Source organism: Pongo abelii, chromosome 7, assembly GCF_028885655.2.
Source record: "Pongo abelii isolate AG06213 chromosome 7, NHGRI_mPonAbe1-v2.0_pri, whole genome shotgun sequence".
Taxonomy (NCBI): domain Eukaryota; kingdom Metazoa; phylum Chordata; class Mammalia; order Primates; family Hominidae; genus Pongo; species Pongo abelii.
In genome coordinates this window covers 95527975-95546523 of record NC_071992.2, presented here as the reverse complement: position 1 = coordinate 95546523, position 18549 = coordinate 95527975, and the positions used below count along the sequence as shown (strand labels likewise).

General features: G+C 44.8%; 1 pseudogene; it reads left to right on the top strand.

Annotated features, from left to right (window-relative positions):
- Nucleotides 1-10666: 10666 nt before the first annotated feature.
- On the top strand, nucleotides 10667-11319 carry LOC100459167 (large ribosomal subunit protein uL13-like; annotated as a pseudogene).
- Nucleotides 11320-18549: the final 7230 nt, after the last annotated feature.

Genomic DNA, 18549 nt, shown 5'->3' with positions numbered 1-18549 from the left:
AATCCCCAATCCACGTGCTAGCCAGTGCTTCTCAAACTTTAATATGCACAGGAATCACCTGGGGGTCTTGTTTAAAATGCACATCCTGCCCAGTTGTCTGCTTTTCTTTTTTTTCTCTTTCTTTTTTTTTTTTGAAAGGGTCTTGCTCTGTCACCCAGGCTCCAGTGCAGAGGCATGATCATGGTTCACTGCAGCCTCGACCTCCTGGGCTTAAGGGATTCTGCCACCTGTGCCTTGCAAGTAGCTGGGACTACAGGCGCATGCCAACACACCCAGCTAATGTGTGTGCGTATGTGTGTGTGTGTGTGTGATGGAGTTTCACTCTTGTCACCCAGGCTGCAGTGCAGTGGCACGATCTTGGCTCACTGCAACCTCCGCCTCCTGGGTTCAAGCATGGCTCCTGTCTCAGCCTCCTGAGTAGCTGGGGTTATTGGGGTGCGCCACCGGGCCCAGCTAATTTTTGTATTTTTAGTAGAGACAGGGTTTTGCCACGTTGGCCAGGCTGGTATCAAACTCCTGACCTCAGATGATCCGCCTACCTCAGCCTCCCAGAGTGCTGGGATTACAGGTGTGAGCCACCGTGCCTGGTCAGTGTGGGGTTTTTTTTTGTTTTTTTGTTTTTTTGGGTTTTTTTTTTGAGACACAGTCTGGCTCTGTCGCCCAGGCTGGAGGGCGGTGGCGTGATCTCAGCTCACTGCAAGCTCTGCCTCCCAGGTTCACGCCATCCTCCTGCCTCAGCCTCCCAAGTAGCTGGGACTACAGGCACCCGCCACCACGCCCGGCTAATTTTTTGTATTTTTAGTAGAGATGGGGTTTCACCGTGTTAGCCACGATGGTCTCAATCTCCTGACCTCGTGATCCACCTGCCTCGGCCTCCCAAAGTGCTGGGATTACAGGCGTGAGCCACCGCTCCCGGCCTTGGTGTGTTTTTTTAAATAGAGACGAGGTCTCACTATGTTGCCCAGGCTGGTCTCAAACTTGGGATCAAGCAGTCCTCCCACCTTGGCCTCTCAAAGTGCTGGAATTAGGGTGTGAGCCACTTTGCCTGCCTGGCCTGCTTTCTAACTAGCTCTCAGGTGATGCCAAGGCTGCTGCTGGTGGTCTACACTAGTAACAGCAAAGTGCTAACCCATTTACTTGGCAGCACAGTTTTTCTGGGCTAGGCAGAAAGGAGACCTAGCTCTTTCCCCCAGGAGTAGCAGCTGGCAGGCAAGACTACCATCCCATAATCTCTCAAAATCATCTTATGCAACAAGTGTATAAAAGACACAGCTGGCCAGGCACAGTGGCTCACGCCTGTAATCCCAGCACTTTGGTAGGCTGGGGCAGGAGGATCATGAGGTCAGGAGTTCGAGACCAGCCTGACTAACATGGTGAAACCTCATCTCTACTAAAAATACAAAAGTTAGCAGGGCATGGTGGAGTGCTACTGTAATCCCAGCTACTCAGGAGGCTGAGGCAGGAGAAACGCTTGAACCCCAGAGGCAGAGGTTGCAATGAGCCAAGATCGTATCACTGCACTCTAGCCTGGGCGACAGAGCCAGACTCTTTCAAAAAAAAAAAAAAAGAAAGAAAGACACAGCTTTGGGAGTAGCCCCAAATGAAGTGGCCCAAAGTTGAATACATGAAAATAGAGACCGTCATTGATGAGACACAGGGATTAATCATAACTTAAATAATAAGTTAGATTAACTGTCTTATAGCATGTAAAAAAAAGAAACAATGATTCCATGTCCTTTGCTTTGTTTTCTTTTGTTTTGTTTTGTTTTTGAGACAGAGTCTCACTCTGTGGCCCAGGCTGGAGTGCAGTGGCACAATATCAGCTCACTGCAACCTCCGCCTCCTGGGTTCAAGTGATTCTCCTGCCTCAGCCTCCCGAATAGCTAGGACCTCAGACGTGTGCCACCACATCCAGCTAATTTTTGTATTTTTAGTAGAGACAGGGTTTCACTATGTTGGCCAGGCTGGCCTCGAACTCCTGACCTCTGGTGATCCACCTGCCTTGGCCTCCCAAAGTACTGGGATTACTGGTGTGAGCCACCACGCCTGGCTCAATGTTTGCTTTCATCTATATTTGGCTTGTGTCTTTGATACAGGAATATTAAGTATTTTGAATTTATAAGCTGCAAAGTTTCTCAGTATAAATCAAGCCTCAGAGTAGATACAAGTTCATTTGTTACATTATTCTATGCACTCAGAATTTAAAAAAATAAAAAAAATTGATAATATCCCCTCCCTACCTCCTCCCATGCCCAGTGAGTTGTTAACTGTACATCGAGTTATCCTTCCCCATTCCCACAGCATCTGTGCTAATGAGTTATGCACAGTGTCATCACCTCTGCTGTACACTAATGCAATACCTTCCAAACTGATTTAACTGCATCTTTTCTTTGCCACCTCAGATAAAGCACAACTTTGGGTCGGGCACAGTCGCTCACACCTGTAATTCCAGCACTTTGGGCCAGGGTGGGCAGATCACCTGAGGTCAGGAGTTCTAGACCGGCCTGGTCAACATGGTGAAACCCCATCTCCACTAAAAATACAAAAATTAGCTGGGCATGGTGGCGCACACCTGTAGTCTCAGCTACTCAGGAGGCTGAGGCACGAGAATGGCTTGAACCCGGGAGGTGGAAGTTGCAGTGAGCTGAGACCATACTACTGCATTCCAGCCTGGGTGACAGAGACCCTGTCTCCAGAAGAAAAAAAAAAAAGCACAACTTTGATCACACCATGCCTCTGCTCAGAAGGCTTCAGCAGCTCCTCCACTGTCCAAAGAAAACCCAGACTCTGATGTCAGGCACTGATGGTCTTTTTCCTGAACCCTCCTAGCTTTCTAGGTTGGTGCAAATTACTTAACCTCTCTGAGCTTCAATTATTCATTTAAAAGCTATAGATCATAGTACCAACCTCTCAGATGCGGTTTAAGGATTAGGCCAGGTGCAGTGGCTCACGTCTGTAATCTTTGCCAAGGTGGGAGGATTGCTTGAGCCCAGAAGTTAGAGACCAGCAGGGACAGCGTGGCGAGACCCCGTCTCTACAAAAAATACAAAAAATTAGCCAAGCGTGGTGGCATGCACTTGGAGTCTCAGCTACTTGGGAGGCTGAGGCTGGAGGATTGCCTGGGTCCAGGAGGTTGAGGCGGCAGTAAGCCGTGATCGTGCCTCTGCATTCTAGCCTGGGAGACAGTGAGACCCTGTCTCAAAAATAAACAACAAATAAATACATTTCAGTGAATACAAGCCCAGGTGACATATCAGCTTTTTCCTAATCTTTTCCATTTTTTCCAATCTATCTCAGCTGCTAGACTTTTTTTTTTTTTAACACAACTCTTGTCTTATTTCGCAGTTATTTGTGAATAAATAGTACCCTCTTAAAATGATATTGAGGCCAGGTGCAGTGGCTCACACCTGTAATCCCAGCACTTTGGGAGGCCAAGGCAGGCGGATCACTTAAGGTCAGCAGTTCGAGACCAGCCTGACCAACAAGGTAAAAGCCCCTCTGTACTAAAAATATAAAAATTAGCTGGGCATTGTGGTGCGCACCTGTAATCCCACCTACTGGGGAGGCTGAGGCAAGAGAACCACTTGAATCCAGAGGTGGAAGTGGCAGTGAGCTGAGATTGCACCACTGCACTCCAGCCTGGGCAACAGAGCGAGACTCCACCTCAAAAAACAGATGATATTACATACGTGCAGTGTGAACTTATGTAGATTATAAGGAATAAATAAGAAGAGGGAGAGAAAGAATAAAGGAAAACTTTTGTTACTCATTTCTCAAGGTAATGAATGACAATAATGCTCCCAAGCAATGAGGCAAACAAATCACTCCATGTGATGATCTGAATGACGATAAGTGAATTTAGAGATGATAGAGCCTGACAAGTGCATAGTATCTCCAAGGAATTAAAAAAATTGAGGACCCTAGAAAACCAATATAGAGTAAGTAGCTCTTCTTTGATCATAAATGCAATAATATGGTATGCCCATATATACTATATTTGGAGGTGATTTAAGTATTTTCAGGGATCATTGTGACTTGACACAATTTTTACCTTCAAAACCTAACCACTATCAACCTCATAAAACTAAACTCCACTAAACTATAAGCCCTTTGAGGAAAAATCTGGTTTTTATGCACCTTGGCATAGTCATGTCATAAAGATGGGGAATAACTTAGAAATCAGAGTATCTTCTGATGATAATCAGCCAAGTAATGTTTTTGGCTATATATAAAAACTGACTAAATTAACATATATTGTCAAAAATTCAGCCAGGTGCACTGGCTCATGTCTGAAATCTTAACACTTTGGGAGGCTGAGGCCTCCCAAAGATCACTTGAGCCCAGGAGTTTGATACCAACTTGTGCAACATGGCAAAAACCTGTCTCTACAGAAAATACAAAAATTAGCTGGGCATGATGGCATGAGCCTTGAGTTCCAGCTACTCAGGAGGCTGTGGTGGAAGGATCACCTGAGCCCTGGAGGTGGAGGCTGCAGTTAGCTGTGATTGTGCCACTGCACTCCAGACTGGGTAACATACAGAGACCCCATCTCTAAATAAATAAATGAACTAAAAATTTTTTTAAAAAAAGAAGGAAAATATCTAGCTATAATTATGCTAGATTTTGCCAAGCACTGACATTTTTGACAGTTTCAGAACTATTTAGAACTATATATTTGTTACCTAAATTATGTAAGCTATCCACGCTGTTAAAAATAAAGATGAGAAAGAAAAGAGAGGAAAAAAACGAAAAGGTATATACTTAAGCAAAAAGAAGAAAAAATATAAATATGACTCAATTACCCAAAGATACCAATTACTAACATTTTTTATTTATAATTGTTCATATTTTTTTTAGTGTGTGTCCATCTGCTTAATGTACACTTTTAAATCACACTGATGGTTACAAAAACGAATCATAGAAGGATAACACTGAGTGATTGTAGCCCAAGCCCCTCATTTGACAGTTGCGGAATCTGCAAGACTCTTTCCTGAGGGTAGAACGCAGCTGGACTATAATTATAGCATCTTTGAAAATATGAGGCCTTTGGGTCACAGAAGTAACTTCATGTTCTTGCTTGTTCAAATCACAGTGGCACAGACTCCAGGTACTTATTATGTTCTAGAACAAAAAAAATGGGCAACAGAGGGTTAAAAAATACAAAAAAAAAAGGTGAAATTAGATTATTGAAGGTTAAAATCAGAATGTTCTTATAAGATTGATCAAGTCACTTAGTCATGCTAGAAAAGTGCTTTTGACTGAGTCAGAAAAACTATGCTGTAATTTGCAACCTGCTGTTTATAAGACATGTGACTTTGGTCACTTCTCTGTGCCTATTTCCTCATCTATAATATGGGAATTATCATCTTTCATTTGTATTTTCATTAAATCAAATGAAACACAGACTGTGAAAGTACCTGTTAACTGTAGGGTATTGTGCAAAGTGAGGTGTTGTTGAAAACAGGAAAGGAATACTGAATGCACAGACTAACTTCTAACAAATCATGCATTTCCGCGTTTCCCCCTAGGCTGCAATGCTCTTCCCTATCTTGGCATCCCTTCCTATTTGATGTTTCGTGTGTGTTTTCAGATCACTATGTGTCTATCTCCTTCATACAACTATCACACTTTTTTATTTTTTATTTTTTTGAGACGGAGTTTCGCTCTTGTTGCCCAGGCTAGAGTGCAATGGCGCGATCTCATCTCATTGCAACCTCTGCCTCCCAGGTTCAAGCGATTCTCCTGCCTCAGCCTCCCGAGTAGCTGGGATTATAGGCATGTGCCACCACTCCCAGCCAATTTTGTAATTTTAGTAGAGACAGGGTTTCTCCATGTTGATCAGGCAGGTCTCAAATTCCCAACCTCAGGTGATCTGCCCGCCTTGGCCTCCCAAAGTGCTGGGATTACAGGCGTGAGCCACTGCGCCTGGCCACAACTATCATTCTTATTGTCATTCTTGGTTTCTATTTCTGTCTCCCACACTAAATAACACACTCTTAATGACGGAAATTGGGTCTTTTTGGAGGGATGCTTGAGGGCCTCCCCTTTCCTTGTTCCTGATCTCTATCAACCCTCCCCAAGACAAGATTCCTCCACCCCGTCAGCCAGGATTTGCCAACCATGTCCCTAACTTCAAGTCTCCTCCCCACCAGGAAACATTTTTAGAAGCACCATTAACCCTCTTTTTTCTATATCCCCAGCATCGGAAATAATGCCTAGCAGCTAACACTGCAGTCAGTGAAAGTTGGCTGAGGGATGAATGAATGAGACAATTGAATTATCATATCTGTCTTCAAGAACGCTCTCTTCCTGCCAATCAACGCCTCCTCTGTGTAAATCTCTGAAATCTGACCATTTGACAATTTTGGTTTGATTATTTAAGGAGGGCCATGACTTGTATTAACTTGTGATTTTGCTGAAGAAAGAATGTGAATGAACACAGGGCCAGGCCTGGGGTCAGGATCTGGGCCCTCTTAGCTGTGTTAGCCTCCCCAACCTCCAGCTCCTCCATGTGGCTTTGTCATCACTGACTTCTCACATGCTCAGTGAAGCCAAGAATCCGGACCTTTTGACTCTGAAGCTCAAGTTCGTTTTTTTCCCCCCTCTTATTTATTTAATTAATTAATTTTTTTTTTTTTTTTTTGAGACGGAGTCTCGCTCTGTTGCCCAGGCTGGAGTGCAGTGGCATGATCTTGGCTCACCGCAACCTCTGCCTCCCAGGTTCAAGCGATTCTCCTGCCTCGACCTCCCAAGTAGCTGGGATTATAGGCATGCGCCACCACACCAGGCTAATTTTGTATTTTTAGTAGAGATGGGGGTTCTCCATGTTGGTCAGGCTGGTCTCAAAGTCCTGACCTCAGGGCAATCTACCCGCCTTGGCCTCCCAAAGTGCTGGGATTATAGGTGTGAGCCACTGTGCCCAGCCAATTATTTTTTTTTTTTTGAGACGCAGTCTCACTATGTCACCCAGGATGGTCTTGAACTCCTTCCTAGGCTCAAGCAATCCTCCTGGCTCAGACTTCCAAAGTGTTGGGATTACAGGCATGAGCCAACACGCCCGGCCCCTTTCTTACAGGGTCTCACTCTGTCACCAGGCTAGAGTGCAGTAGTATGATTTTGGCTCATGCAGCCTCAGCCTCCCAGGCTCAAGCGAGCCTCCTACCTCAGCCTCTTGAGTAGCTGGGACTACAGGTGAGTGCCACCACGCCTGGCTATTTTTTTTTTGAGATGGAGTCTTGTTCTCTCAGCCAGGCTGGAGTGCAGTGGCGTGATTTCAGCTCACTGCAACCTCTGCCTCCCAGGTTCAAGCAATTCTCCTGCCTCACCCTCCCGAGCAGCTGGGACTACAGATGCGTGCCACCACGCCCGGCTAATTTTTGTATTTTTAGTAGAGACGGGGTTTCACCATATTGGCCAGGCTGGTCTTGAACTCCTGACCTCGTGATCCACGCACCTCAGCCTCCCAAAGTGCTGGGATTACAGGTGTGAGCCACCGTGCCTGGCCTGTTTTGTATTTTTTGTAGAGACAGGGTTTTGCCATGTTGCCCAGGCTGGTCTCAAACTCTTGGGCTCAAGCAATTTGCCCACTTTGGCCTCTCAAAGTGCTGGGACTAAAGGTGTGAGCCACCATGCCCAGCCCCAAGTTCTTTCTTTTATAGCTCTCAAAAAGATTAGAATGTTCTCTCTTCTTTTTTAAGATGGAGTCTCACTATGTTGCCCAGGCTGGTCTCGAACTCCTGGGCTCAAGCGATCCTCTCATCTTGACCTTCAAAGTGCTGGGATTACAGGTGTGAGCCGCTGTGCCTGGCCAAGTTTAGAATTTTCAAAGCATTTTGTTTTCTCATTTGATTTCCACAACAACTCAATGTGGATACAATCATTATTTGTCCTTTACAGATTTGCAAAGAGGCTCAGAGAGTTTAACTCACTTGCTGAAGGTCACTCAGCTGATAAGCAACAAGGAGGACCTAGAAGTCAAGATCCCTGAGTCTACATAAATGCTCTCTTCTTTTTTATCATAATACAATCATTTTGGACAAGAAACCACCGAATACACTTATTAAATATATAAAGGAAAATAAAAGATAGCATTCTTTTCAGAAAAAAAAGACATTTAAAAAAAAGAAGGCTGGATTCAGTAGCTTACACCTGTAATCCGAGCACTTTGGCAGGCTGAGGTGTGAGGATTACTTCAGCGCAGGAGTTCAAAGCCAGCGTGGGCAACATAGTGAGACCCTGTCTCTCCAGATAAATTAAAACAATAATAATACTAAAGAAAAAAAAGTTCCCAGAAGGAGGGGCAAAGCAGGCATTGGGGCCAATTGTGTGTGTAAAATTTGGTCTACACTGAAACTTTTTAGAGATTTAGTAAATGTTAGTTGATGATAGTACTTTTAGATGACAGCAGCTATTATATATATTGTGTATGTTCTTATGGAGTCTAACATATGGTTTCCACGGTAGGGTTCAGTAAATTTGGGTGTACCAGGAGGAGACCATTGGCTAAATTTAACAGATTATATTCCTGCCATGACAGGTAGTTGAGAATTGGGTGTATTAGTAAAGGCATGATCAGGGCTGGGCATGGTGGCACATGGCTGTAATCCCAGCCCTTTGGGAAACCAAGGCAGGAGGATCACTTGAGGCGAGGATTTTGAGACCAGTCAGAGCAACATAACGAGATCCTGTATCTACAAAAAAAAAAAAAAAAAGGTTTTAATTAGCTGGGCATGGTGGTACACATCTATAGTCCTAGCTATTCTGGAGGCTGAGGCTGGAGGATTGCTTGAGCAGAGGAGTTCAAGACTGCAGTGGGCTGTGATCAACTCACTGCACTCCAGCCTGGGCAACAGAGCTGGATCCTGTCGCTAAAAAGAAATTTAAAAAAAAATGTTAGGGATATGATTTGGTGAGTGATGCAGAGAGGCAAAAGAATGGGATGCAGTTCCCTGGAAGCACAATTGCTACCTGTAGGAATCATCCTGGGGACTCCCCTATCTGCAGATGCCAAAGGGTGGCACTGTCCAAACTGAGGAAGCATCCAAGTGCTGGGAGGCAGCATGGGGGAATGGCAAACACTTGAGCCTCCAAGGCTAGGGCCCTGGCTCTGCTCCCATGCTTTTTAAGATCTCTTACATAGCTGGACATGGAGGCATGCCTATAATCCCAGCTACTCGGGAGGCTAAAGAAGAAGGTTCACTTGAGTCCAGGACTTCGAGACCAGCCTGAACAACATATGTATTATATATATACATATATGTTGGTTTTTGTAGAGACGGGGTCTCAACATATTGCCCAGGCTGGTCTCATACTCCTGGCCTTCAGCAATCCTCCCACCTCAGCCTTCCAAAGTGTTGGGATTACAGGCATGAGCCACCACATTTGGCCTGAGCCACCGGGCCCAGCCTAATTTTTTCTTTAAATTTACTAAAAGAAAAACAAGATCCTTTACCACACCACTTAATAGAAAAATATTAACTTAAAATAATACAGATAGTGTGCAAAAAAGTCACTTGCTGGGTTGATTTAGCATTTTGGTAAAGTATACAAGCTCTGGAGACAAACTGAGTATGTATCTTAGCTCAGCTAGTTACTATGTGTATTATTTGGGGCAAATTACATACCTTCTCTGGAGCTCAGATTCCTCTTCTATAAGATGGGGATAAGAATTCCTCCTTCATGAAATTGTTGGAACAATTAAATAACTAAATACTATATATATATATATATATTTTTTTTTTTTTTTTTTTTTTGAGACGGAGTTTCACTCTTGTTGCCCAGGCTGGAGGGCATTGGCACGATCTCGGCTCACCGCAACCTCTGCCTCTCGGATTCAAGCGATTCTCCTGCCTCAGCCTCCCAAGAATTTGGGATTACAGGCATACGCCACCATGCCTGACTAATTTTTTTTTTTTTTTTTTTTTTTTGAGATGGAGTTTCACTCTGTTGCTCACGCTGGAGTGCAGTGGTACGATCTCGGCTCACTGCAACCTCTGCCTCCTGGGTTCAAGCGATTCTCCTGCCTTGGCCTCCCAAGTAGCTGGGATTACAGGCGACTGCCACCATGCCTGGCTAGTTTTTGTATTTTTAGTAGAGATGGGGTTTCACCATGTTGGCCAGGCAGGTCTCGAAATCCTGACTTCAGGCGATCCGCCCGCCTCCTCTTCCCAAAGTGCTGGGATTACAGACATGAGCCACCGCATCTGGACTAATTTTGTATTTTTAGTAGAGACAGGATTTCACCATGTTGGCCAGACTGGTCTCAAAATCCTGACCTCAGCTGATCCACCTACCTCAACCTCCCAAAGTACTGGGATTACAGGCATGAGCTACTGGGCCGGGCCCTTAATACAATTTTTTTTTTTTTTTTTTTTTTTGAGACGGAGTCTTGCTTTGTCGCCTAGGCTGAAGTGCAGTGGCGTGATCTTGGCTCACTGCAAGCTCCGCCTCCCGGGTTCACGTCATTCTCCTGCCTCAGCCTCCCGAGCAGCTGGGACTACAGGCGCCCGCCACCACGCCGGGCTAATTTTTTGCCTTAATACTATTTTTAAGTGACAACACATGTCATAGAAGTATTAGCTATTGTTACTAGTACCAGTGCCTGTGGTACTTATCTGTTAACGATTAGAAAAATAAAAAGATGTGCTTTCCCAGGCGGCTGCCAAAGATGGCGGAGGTGCAGGTCCCGGTCCGATGGTCGAGGCCATCTTCTGGGCCGCCTGGAGGCCATCATGGCTAAGCAGGTAATGTTGGGCTGGAAGGTGGTGGTCGTACGCTGCGAGGGCATCAACATTTCCGGCAATTTCTACAGAAATAAGTTGAAGTACCTGGCTTTCCTCTGCAAGCGGATGAACACCAACCCTTCGCGAGGCCCCTGCCACTTCCGGACCCCCAGCTGCATCTTCTGGTGGACGGTGCGAGGCATGCTGCCCCACAAGACCAAGCGGGGCCAGGCCGCCCTGGACCGCCTCCAGGTGTTTGACGGCATCCCACCGCCCTACGACAAGAAAAAGCGGATGGTGGTTCCTGCTGCCCTCAAGGTCGTGCGTCTGAAGCCGACAAGAAAGTTTGCCTATCTGGGGCGCCTGGCGCACGAGGTTGGCTGGAAGTACCAGGCAGTGACAGCTACCCTGGAGAAAAGGAAGGAAAAGGCCCTGATCCTCTACTGGAAGAAGAAACAGCTCATGAGGCTACGGAAACAGGCTAAGAACGTGGAGAAGAAAATTGACAAACACACAGAGGTCCTCAAGACCCACGGACTCCTGGTCTGAGCCCAGTAAAGACTGTTAATTCCAAAAAAAAAAAAAAAGAAAAGAAAAAGATGTGGCTGGGCTCAAAGCCTCCAACCCCTGGGCTCAAGTGATCCACCCCAGCCTCTGAAAGTATTGGGATTACAGGTGTGAGCCACCATGCCCAGCCATTATAAAACTTTTAAACTTAGTTTTTAAAATGTTTGAATTTTTAAGTTTTTTTGAGACTAGGTTTAAAAGTTTTGTAAGTGGCATGATCACAGCTTACTGAAGCCTCGACCCCCTGGGCTCAAGAGATCCTCTAACTTCAGCCTCCTGAGTAGCTGGGACCACAGGCATGCACCACCACACACAGCTACTTTTTACATTTTTTTTGTAGAGATGGCTTTCACTAAGTCTCCAGGCTGGTCTCAAACTCATGGACTCAAACAGTCCTCCTGCGTTGGCTCCCCAAAGTGTTGAGATTACAGGCATGAGCCACCATGCCCAGCCTAAAATTCGTTTTAACTAATAAAAAGTTTTTAGTGGGGAAAAAGTAATTTAGCTGAGCATGGTGGTGCGCATGCCTGTGGTCTCAGCTACTTGAAGGCTGAGGTGGACCAGGAGATCAAAGCTGCACCACTATACTCCAGCCTGGGCAACAGAATAAGACTCCATCTCAAAAAAAAAAAAAAAAACAAAAACAGTGATATGCCACTATATATGGACAAGAATGGATACAAATTAAAAAGACTGACAATACCAAGTGTTGACAAAGATGTGGAGCCACTAGAACTCTTATTCATTGCTAGTGGGAATGCAAAAGGGGACAGCCACTTGTACAACAGTTGGAGTACCTTATAGTTAAACATACATTTAGCATATGGCCCAGTAATCCTACTCCTAGGTAATTATCCCAGTGAAATGAAAAGATATGTCCACATAAACACGTATACATGAATGTTCATACAGTGATATTCATAATAGTTAAAAACTAGAAACAATCCACATTTTCATCAACAGGAGGGTATAGTAACAAACTGCGCTCTATTTACAAATAAAATGTTACACAGCAATAAAAAGAAGTGAACTCTGACACATGCAACAACACAAAGGAATCTCAAAAACATGCTGAGTGAAAGAAGCATACCACCAAAAAGCACATGCCATGTGATTCTATTTTTGTGAAGTTCTAGAACTTGACAAACTTATGGTGGAAATATTTGAAATACTCTTTGCTTCTGCAGTGATGGGGAGGAGAAAAAAAAGTCCAGGAGATTGAGGTAAAAAATTCCATGAAGATAGTTGGACATGGTGGCGAGTACCTGTAATCCTAGCACTTTGAGAGGCTGAGGTGGATGGATCATTAGAGCCCAGGAGTTCCAGACCAGCCTGAGCAACAACATAGGCAGACCCTATCCCTATAACAATTAAAATAAAAAAATTTAGCCCTGTGTGGTGGTGCATGCCTGTAGTTCCAGGTATTCAGGAGGCTGAGGTGGGAGGATCCCTTGAGTCCAGGAGTTTGAGGCTACAGTGAGCCATATTGTGCCACTGCACTCCAGCCTGGGTGACAGAGCAAGACCCTGTCTCAAAAAACAAAAAACAAAAGAATAAAAATAAACAAAAAACTATACAGATATTTTATAGGTTTTTTTAAGGGAAGAAGAAATTTTTTTCAAAAGAGAAAAAAAATTATATAAAGAAGTAAACTGTTCCCCACTTCTCTTACCTAGTTCTTAAATAGCTTTGTTTGTTATTCAGTTTCTTCAAGTAGCTCTTGTTTCCATCTCAGCAAATTTTACCTAATTTACTGGCATTTTGATCTCAGAGAGTTGACAATTTGACAAATGAGCTGAAGAATCCATCAGAGAAACACAGTGTGGAATAATATATCTTGGTAGCCTTCCAAATGTGTCTCAGGGGTCAGAAATCCAACTGGTCACTTTTAGAGAAGAGTACTAATAAACTAGATTTATAACTAATAACACGGGACTGGGCGCGGTGGCTCACGCCTGTAATCCCAGCACTTTGGGATGCCGAGGCGGGTGGATCACGAGGTCAGGAGATCGAGACCATCCTGGCTAACACGGTGAAACCCTGTCTTTACTATAAAAATACAAAAAATTAGCCGGGCATGGTGGCAGGTGCCTGTAGTCCCAGATACTTGGGAGTCTGAGGCAGGAGAATGGCGTGAACCCGGGAGGCGGAGCTTGCAGTGAGCCGAGATCAAGCCAGTGCACTCCAGCCTGGGCGACAGAGTGAGACTCTGTCTCAAAAAAAAAAAAAAAAAAAAAAAAAATCACTAATAACCCAGACAAATCTCAAGAAAATCTCAAAAGTTAAAATACAACACATAGGCCATGCGTGGTGGCTCAAGCCTGTAATCTCAGCACTTTGGGAGCAAGACTGTCTCAAAAAAAAAAAAGTCATGCTTCAAGACCAGCATCAGTTTCCAACCAAATCTACTACCAGGGTCAGCATTCATTGATACTATTTCAGATTAGATTAGGGTTCATAATGAAATATGGGACTTGGATAGTCCCCTAAACCTCTCTTTATTTTTTTTCCCCAGGACACATACCACATTTCAATATACCATGTAATTGACTTATTTAATGTGCCTATTGTCTGTCTCCCTGCTCCAGAATTCAGCCCCAGGAGAGCAGAAATCTGGGTCGTTCTATTCACTCCTGTGCACTAAGGGCCCAAAAATGATGGCTGTTGACATAGATGGTGTTCAATAACTAGTTGTTGAATAAATCAATGAACTTCTGCCATCGAATAATTCCTATCTGCCAAATAATAATCCTATAAAATAAGAACAGCCATCAGGGTTTACTACATGCCAGTCCCTGGGCTGAGAACTGCATACATTATCTTATTTAAACTTGCAATTTGGGAGGCTGAGGTGGGTGGATTACTTGAGGTCAGGAGTTCGAGACCAGCCTGGTCAACATGGTAAAAGCCTGTCTCTCCTGGAAAAAAAAAAAAATTAGCCAGGTGTGGTGGCAGGCACCTGTAATCCCAGCTATTTGGGAGGCTGAGGCAGGAGAATTGCTTGAACCTGGAAGGTGGAGGTTGCAGTGAGCCAAGATTGTGCCACTGCACTCCAGCCTGGGCAACAAAGTGAGACTCAAACAATAAAAATAATAATACAATAAAAATAATAATAAAATAAAAATAAAAAATAAGCTTTCAACAGCCCCATAACCTAGCTATCAGACCCACTTTGCAAATAGGAGACTTAGAAAGGCTAAGCAAACTGTTTAAGATTACACAGCTGCTAGGAAGCAAAGCAGGAATTTGAATTTGGACTCTGCAAAACTCCTAAGCCTGCGCTTAAACACTGTCTCACGTGACCACTAGCTAGGAGGGCTACAGGTACAGCATCAGAAAAGAAAAAGAACAGATTTCTCTGCACTTCAATTAGAACTGGTGGCTTCTCAGCATCCAGTAGCTTCATCAGTCCCTAAAGGTTTCTCTTGTTTGTTTGTTTTGAGATGTCTCACTCTGTCACCCAGGCTGGAGGGCAGTGGCATGATCACAGCTCACTGCAGCCTCGACATCCGAGCTCAGGTGATCCTCCCACCTCAGCCTCCTGAGTAGCTGGGACTAGCAAGTGCATGCCACCACACCCAGCTAATTTTTTAGTAGCTCTTATAACACAGAGACGAGGTCTCACTGTGTTGCTCAGGCTGGTCTTGAACTCCTGGACATAAGCGGTCCTCCCACCTTGGCCTCCCAAAATGCTGCAATTACAGGCGTGAGCCACTGCTCCAAGCCTCACACTCACTTCTGGAAGTTGAAGTGCAATCATGAGCTTAGATTTGTGGTTTAGGAGGAAAAGCTTGAGCTTTGAAATCCTACAGTTGTGGGTTCAAATGTTATTTCTCTGCTTGCTACCTGTGTGATCTTCAAAATTTAATTAATCCTTCTGGGCTTAGATTTTTCACTAGTACAATGGAAATACTGATGCCTCCCTCATGAAGGTTGAGAAGTTAAAGAAAATGTTTGCAATAAATATTAAGGCCCCTTCTCCTTCACATGGTCACATAAAAGAAAAACCAAGGTCAGGTGTGGTGGCTCATCCCTGTAATCCCAGCACTTTAGGAGGCCGAGGCAGGCAGATCACTTGAGGCCAGGAATTTGAGACCAGCTTGGTCAACATGGTGAAACCCCATCTCTACTAAAAATACAAAAATTAGCTGAGTATGGTGGTGTGTGCCTGCAATCCCAGCTACTTGGAAGGCTGAGGCAGGAGGATCACTTGAACCCAGGAGGTGGAGGTTTCAGTGAGCTGAGATCATGCCACTGCACTCCAGCCTGGGCAACAGAGCGAGACTCTGTCTCAAAAAAAAAAAAAAAAAAAAAAAAAAAGATATACCGAGCATGTTTTTTCCTGTTAGAAAACAGATGGGAAAAGAGAAAAAAGGAGAGGTATTTAAGATCACCAATGTACCTTTTCTCATCTTGTTTGAGTTTTGTTAGAGGAGGATTGGAAGCAGGGCAAGGAGGAAAAAAAACCGGGGGAGGTTCTCTTCAAGACTCTTCTTCCCTGAGCATGTCCCTCACATCTCCCTAACTGTGAATTTCTGTTGGGAGCAGCAGAGAGGGAGTGAGAGGAGAGGAGAGGGAAGGGGAAGGCTCAGAGACTCCTCCAAATTTGTGGTTGCTACAAAGCAACAAGAATGGTTTTCCTCTTTCTTATTGATCTTGATAGACACAAGAGGCAGATAAATTCTAGGCAGCTTGGTCAACATGGTGAAACCCCATCTTTATTAAAAATACAAAAATTAGCTGAGTGTGGTGGTGTGTGCCTTTTCACACACCCCCTCTCCAGCTCCTCTCTCCACTGAAAATGTTGCCTTTTCCAAAACTACTTACAACCCACCCCACCCGCCATCCTGTGCCTGTAAAGACCCCAGACTCAGTCAGTAGATGGGGAGAAGCAGCTTGACTGGAGAGAGGTGACTTGACTTCAGAGAGACAGCTTGACTTCAGGGAAGAGCTGGCTGGAGATGGCTGGACTTCAGGGAGGATTACCTGCCCGTCCCGCCCCCTCTCCACTGAAAGCCATTTCCATCACTAAATAAAATTTTTCACCTCCACCATTCTTCAAGTGTCCATGCGACCCTATTCTTCCTGGATGCAGACAAGAGTTTGGGACCCCCTGAGTGCGGGTACCAAAAAAAGGCTGTCATACCGGCCTTTTGCCCCCACTGGCAGAGGGCAGCCATCTCACGTGGACGTGGTGAGGCAAGGGGCTCACTGAGCTGATAACACACCACTGTTCACAGATGGTGAAGCTAAGAGAGCATTGTAACATGCCCTCCGGAGCTTTGGGGGTCACAGGCACCTCCTACTGGGCAACACAACAGGGCCTGCACAGAGCCTGCTCCTGCAGGTGCCCAAGGTGGCCACGCCCCTGTTGAAAGTCTGATGAAGGGGTCGAGAAAAATCCTGTATCAACTCAGAGTTATTTATATATTCTGGATGGTAATTCTTTTATCTGTCATAAGCATGCAAATATCTCTCTATAGTTTGTGGCTTGTCTTCTAACATTTTTCTTGGTGTTATTTCTTGTTAAGTTGTATAATTATTTATTGCTTTAAAAGCTTTAAAAAGGCAAGTAAAGCACAATGTTAGAATTAATTCTTTCTTTCTTTCTTTCTTTTTCTTTTTGAGACAGAGTCTTACTCTGTCCCCCAGGCTGGAATGTAGTGGCGCGATCTCAGATCACTGCAACCTCCACCTCCCGGGTTCAAGCGATTCTCCTGCCTCAGCCTCCCGAGTAGTTGGGATTACAGCTGTGTGCCACCACATCCGGCTAATGCTTTTGTATTTTCAGTAGAGACAGGGTTTCACCATGTTGGCCAGGCTGGTCTTGAACTCCTGACCTCAAGTGATCTGTCTGCCTTGGCCTCCCAAAGTGCTGGGATCATTGGCGTAAGCCACTGTGCCCAGCCCCTTTTCTTTCTTTTCTTCTTCTTTTTTTTTTCTTTGAGACAGAGTTTCTGTCTTGTCACCCAGGCTAGCGTGCAGTGGCATGACTTTGGCTCACTGCAACCTCTGTCTCTTGCCGTAGCCTCCTGAGTAGCTGGGACTACTGGCATGCACCACTGCACCTAGCTAATTTTTGTATTTTTGTAGAGATGGGATTTCACTATGTTGCCCAGGCCAGTCTCGAACTCCTAAGCTCATGTGATCTGCTCACCTCAGCCTCCCAAAGTGTTGAATTACAGGCGTGAGCTGCCACACCCAGCCAGCATTTGTTTTCAAAAACTAAGTAAATGGATATTTAACTGGCAAATGAGTTGTTATGCTGTTAATTATTCTTTTATGTATTTTGTGATATTTCATAAAACAAAAATAAAAAACACCAAAGAAAGATCTGATCCTCTTTCCCCTTTTCTCAGGCCCCAGAGCACAGCTACCCACGAAAACTCCCTTCTCTTAAACCTTCTTTAGTGAAGGCTATTGAACACAGGAGAAGAAAGCTGCATCTAAAAATGACTTGGAATTCTGGGGACATTCTTGGCTGAGACACCCAATCACAGGAACAGCCCCAGGCCTGGTTGTGAAAGAGGCTACTTGTCTCTGGGCGCCTCCATTCCTGAACCCCTACCCTGTCCTTTCAACATCTTCTCCCCCAGGCACCTGGCAGTCTCATGGGACTCCCAAAGTCACCTCCCCCAGCACCAGACACACAGGAAACCCACAAAGGGAAGAGACTTACTGGAAGTAGGCTCAACCCCATAAAGATTTACTTTTTTTTTTTAAGGATTTACATTTTGCAAGTATTTAGGGAGTGGGCAAAGAAAGACTAAAGAAACAGCCAAAGCTCCTGCGGGAGGGGTCTTTCTAAATAAAGCCTTCAGAGAATGGCCAGGGGACTCCTCAGGAGGTCCTAACACTTCAGGACCCCATCTTGTTCAACATTGGAGCCCCAGTGGCAAGCCAGTGCTTGGTAGGCACCATATATGTGTTGAATGAATTAAATGACTTGTTTTGTTCTGTGCCAGGCAGTGTGTGAGTCATTGGGAATATGTCAGTAAAGAAAACAGACAAAAATTCCTGTCCTCTGGGAACTGTTTCCCATCTATGTATGGAGGTGGGGGAAGGAGGATGAGGGTGCTGAGGACTATCAACAAAATAAGTACATTTCCATTAAATTGATATTATATAGTAAGTACCTTGGGAAAAAAAGAAAGAAAGGAAGGAAGAAAGAGAGAGAGAGGAAGGAAGGAAGGAAGGCCGGCCAGAATTTGCAAGTGAAGGAGTGGAGGAGTGAGCTTTGAGGCTACATAGGGAACAGGGA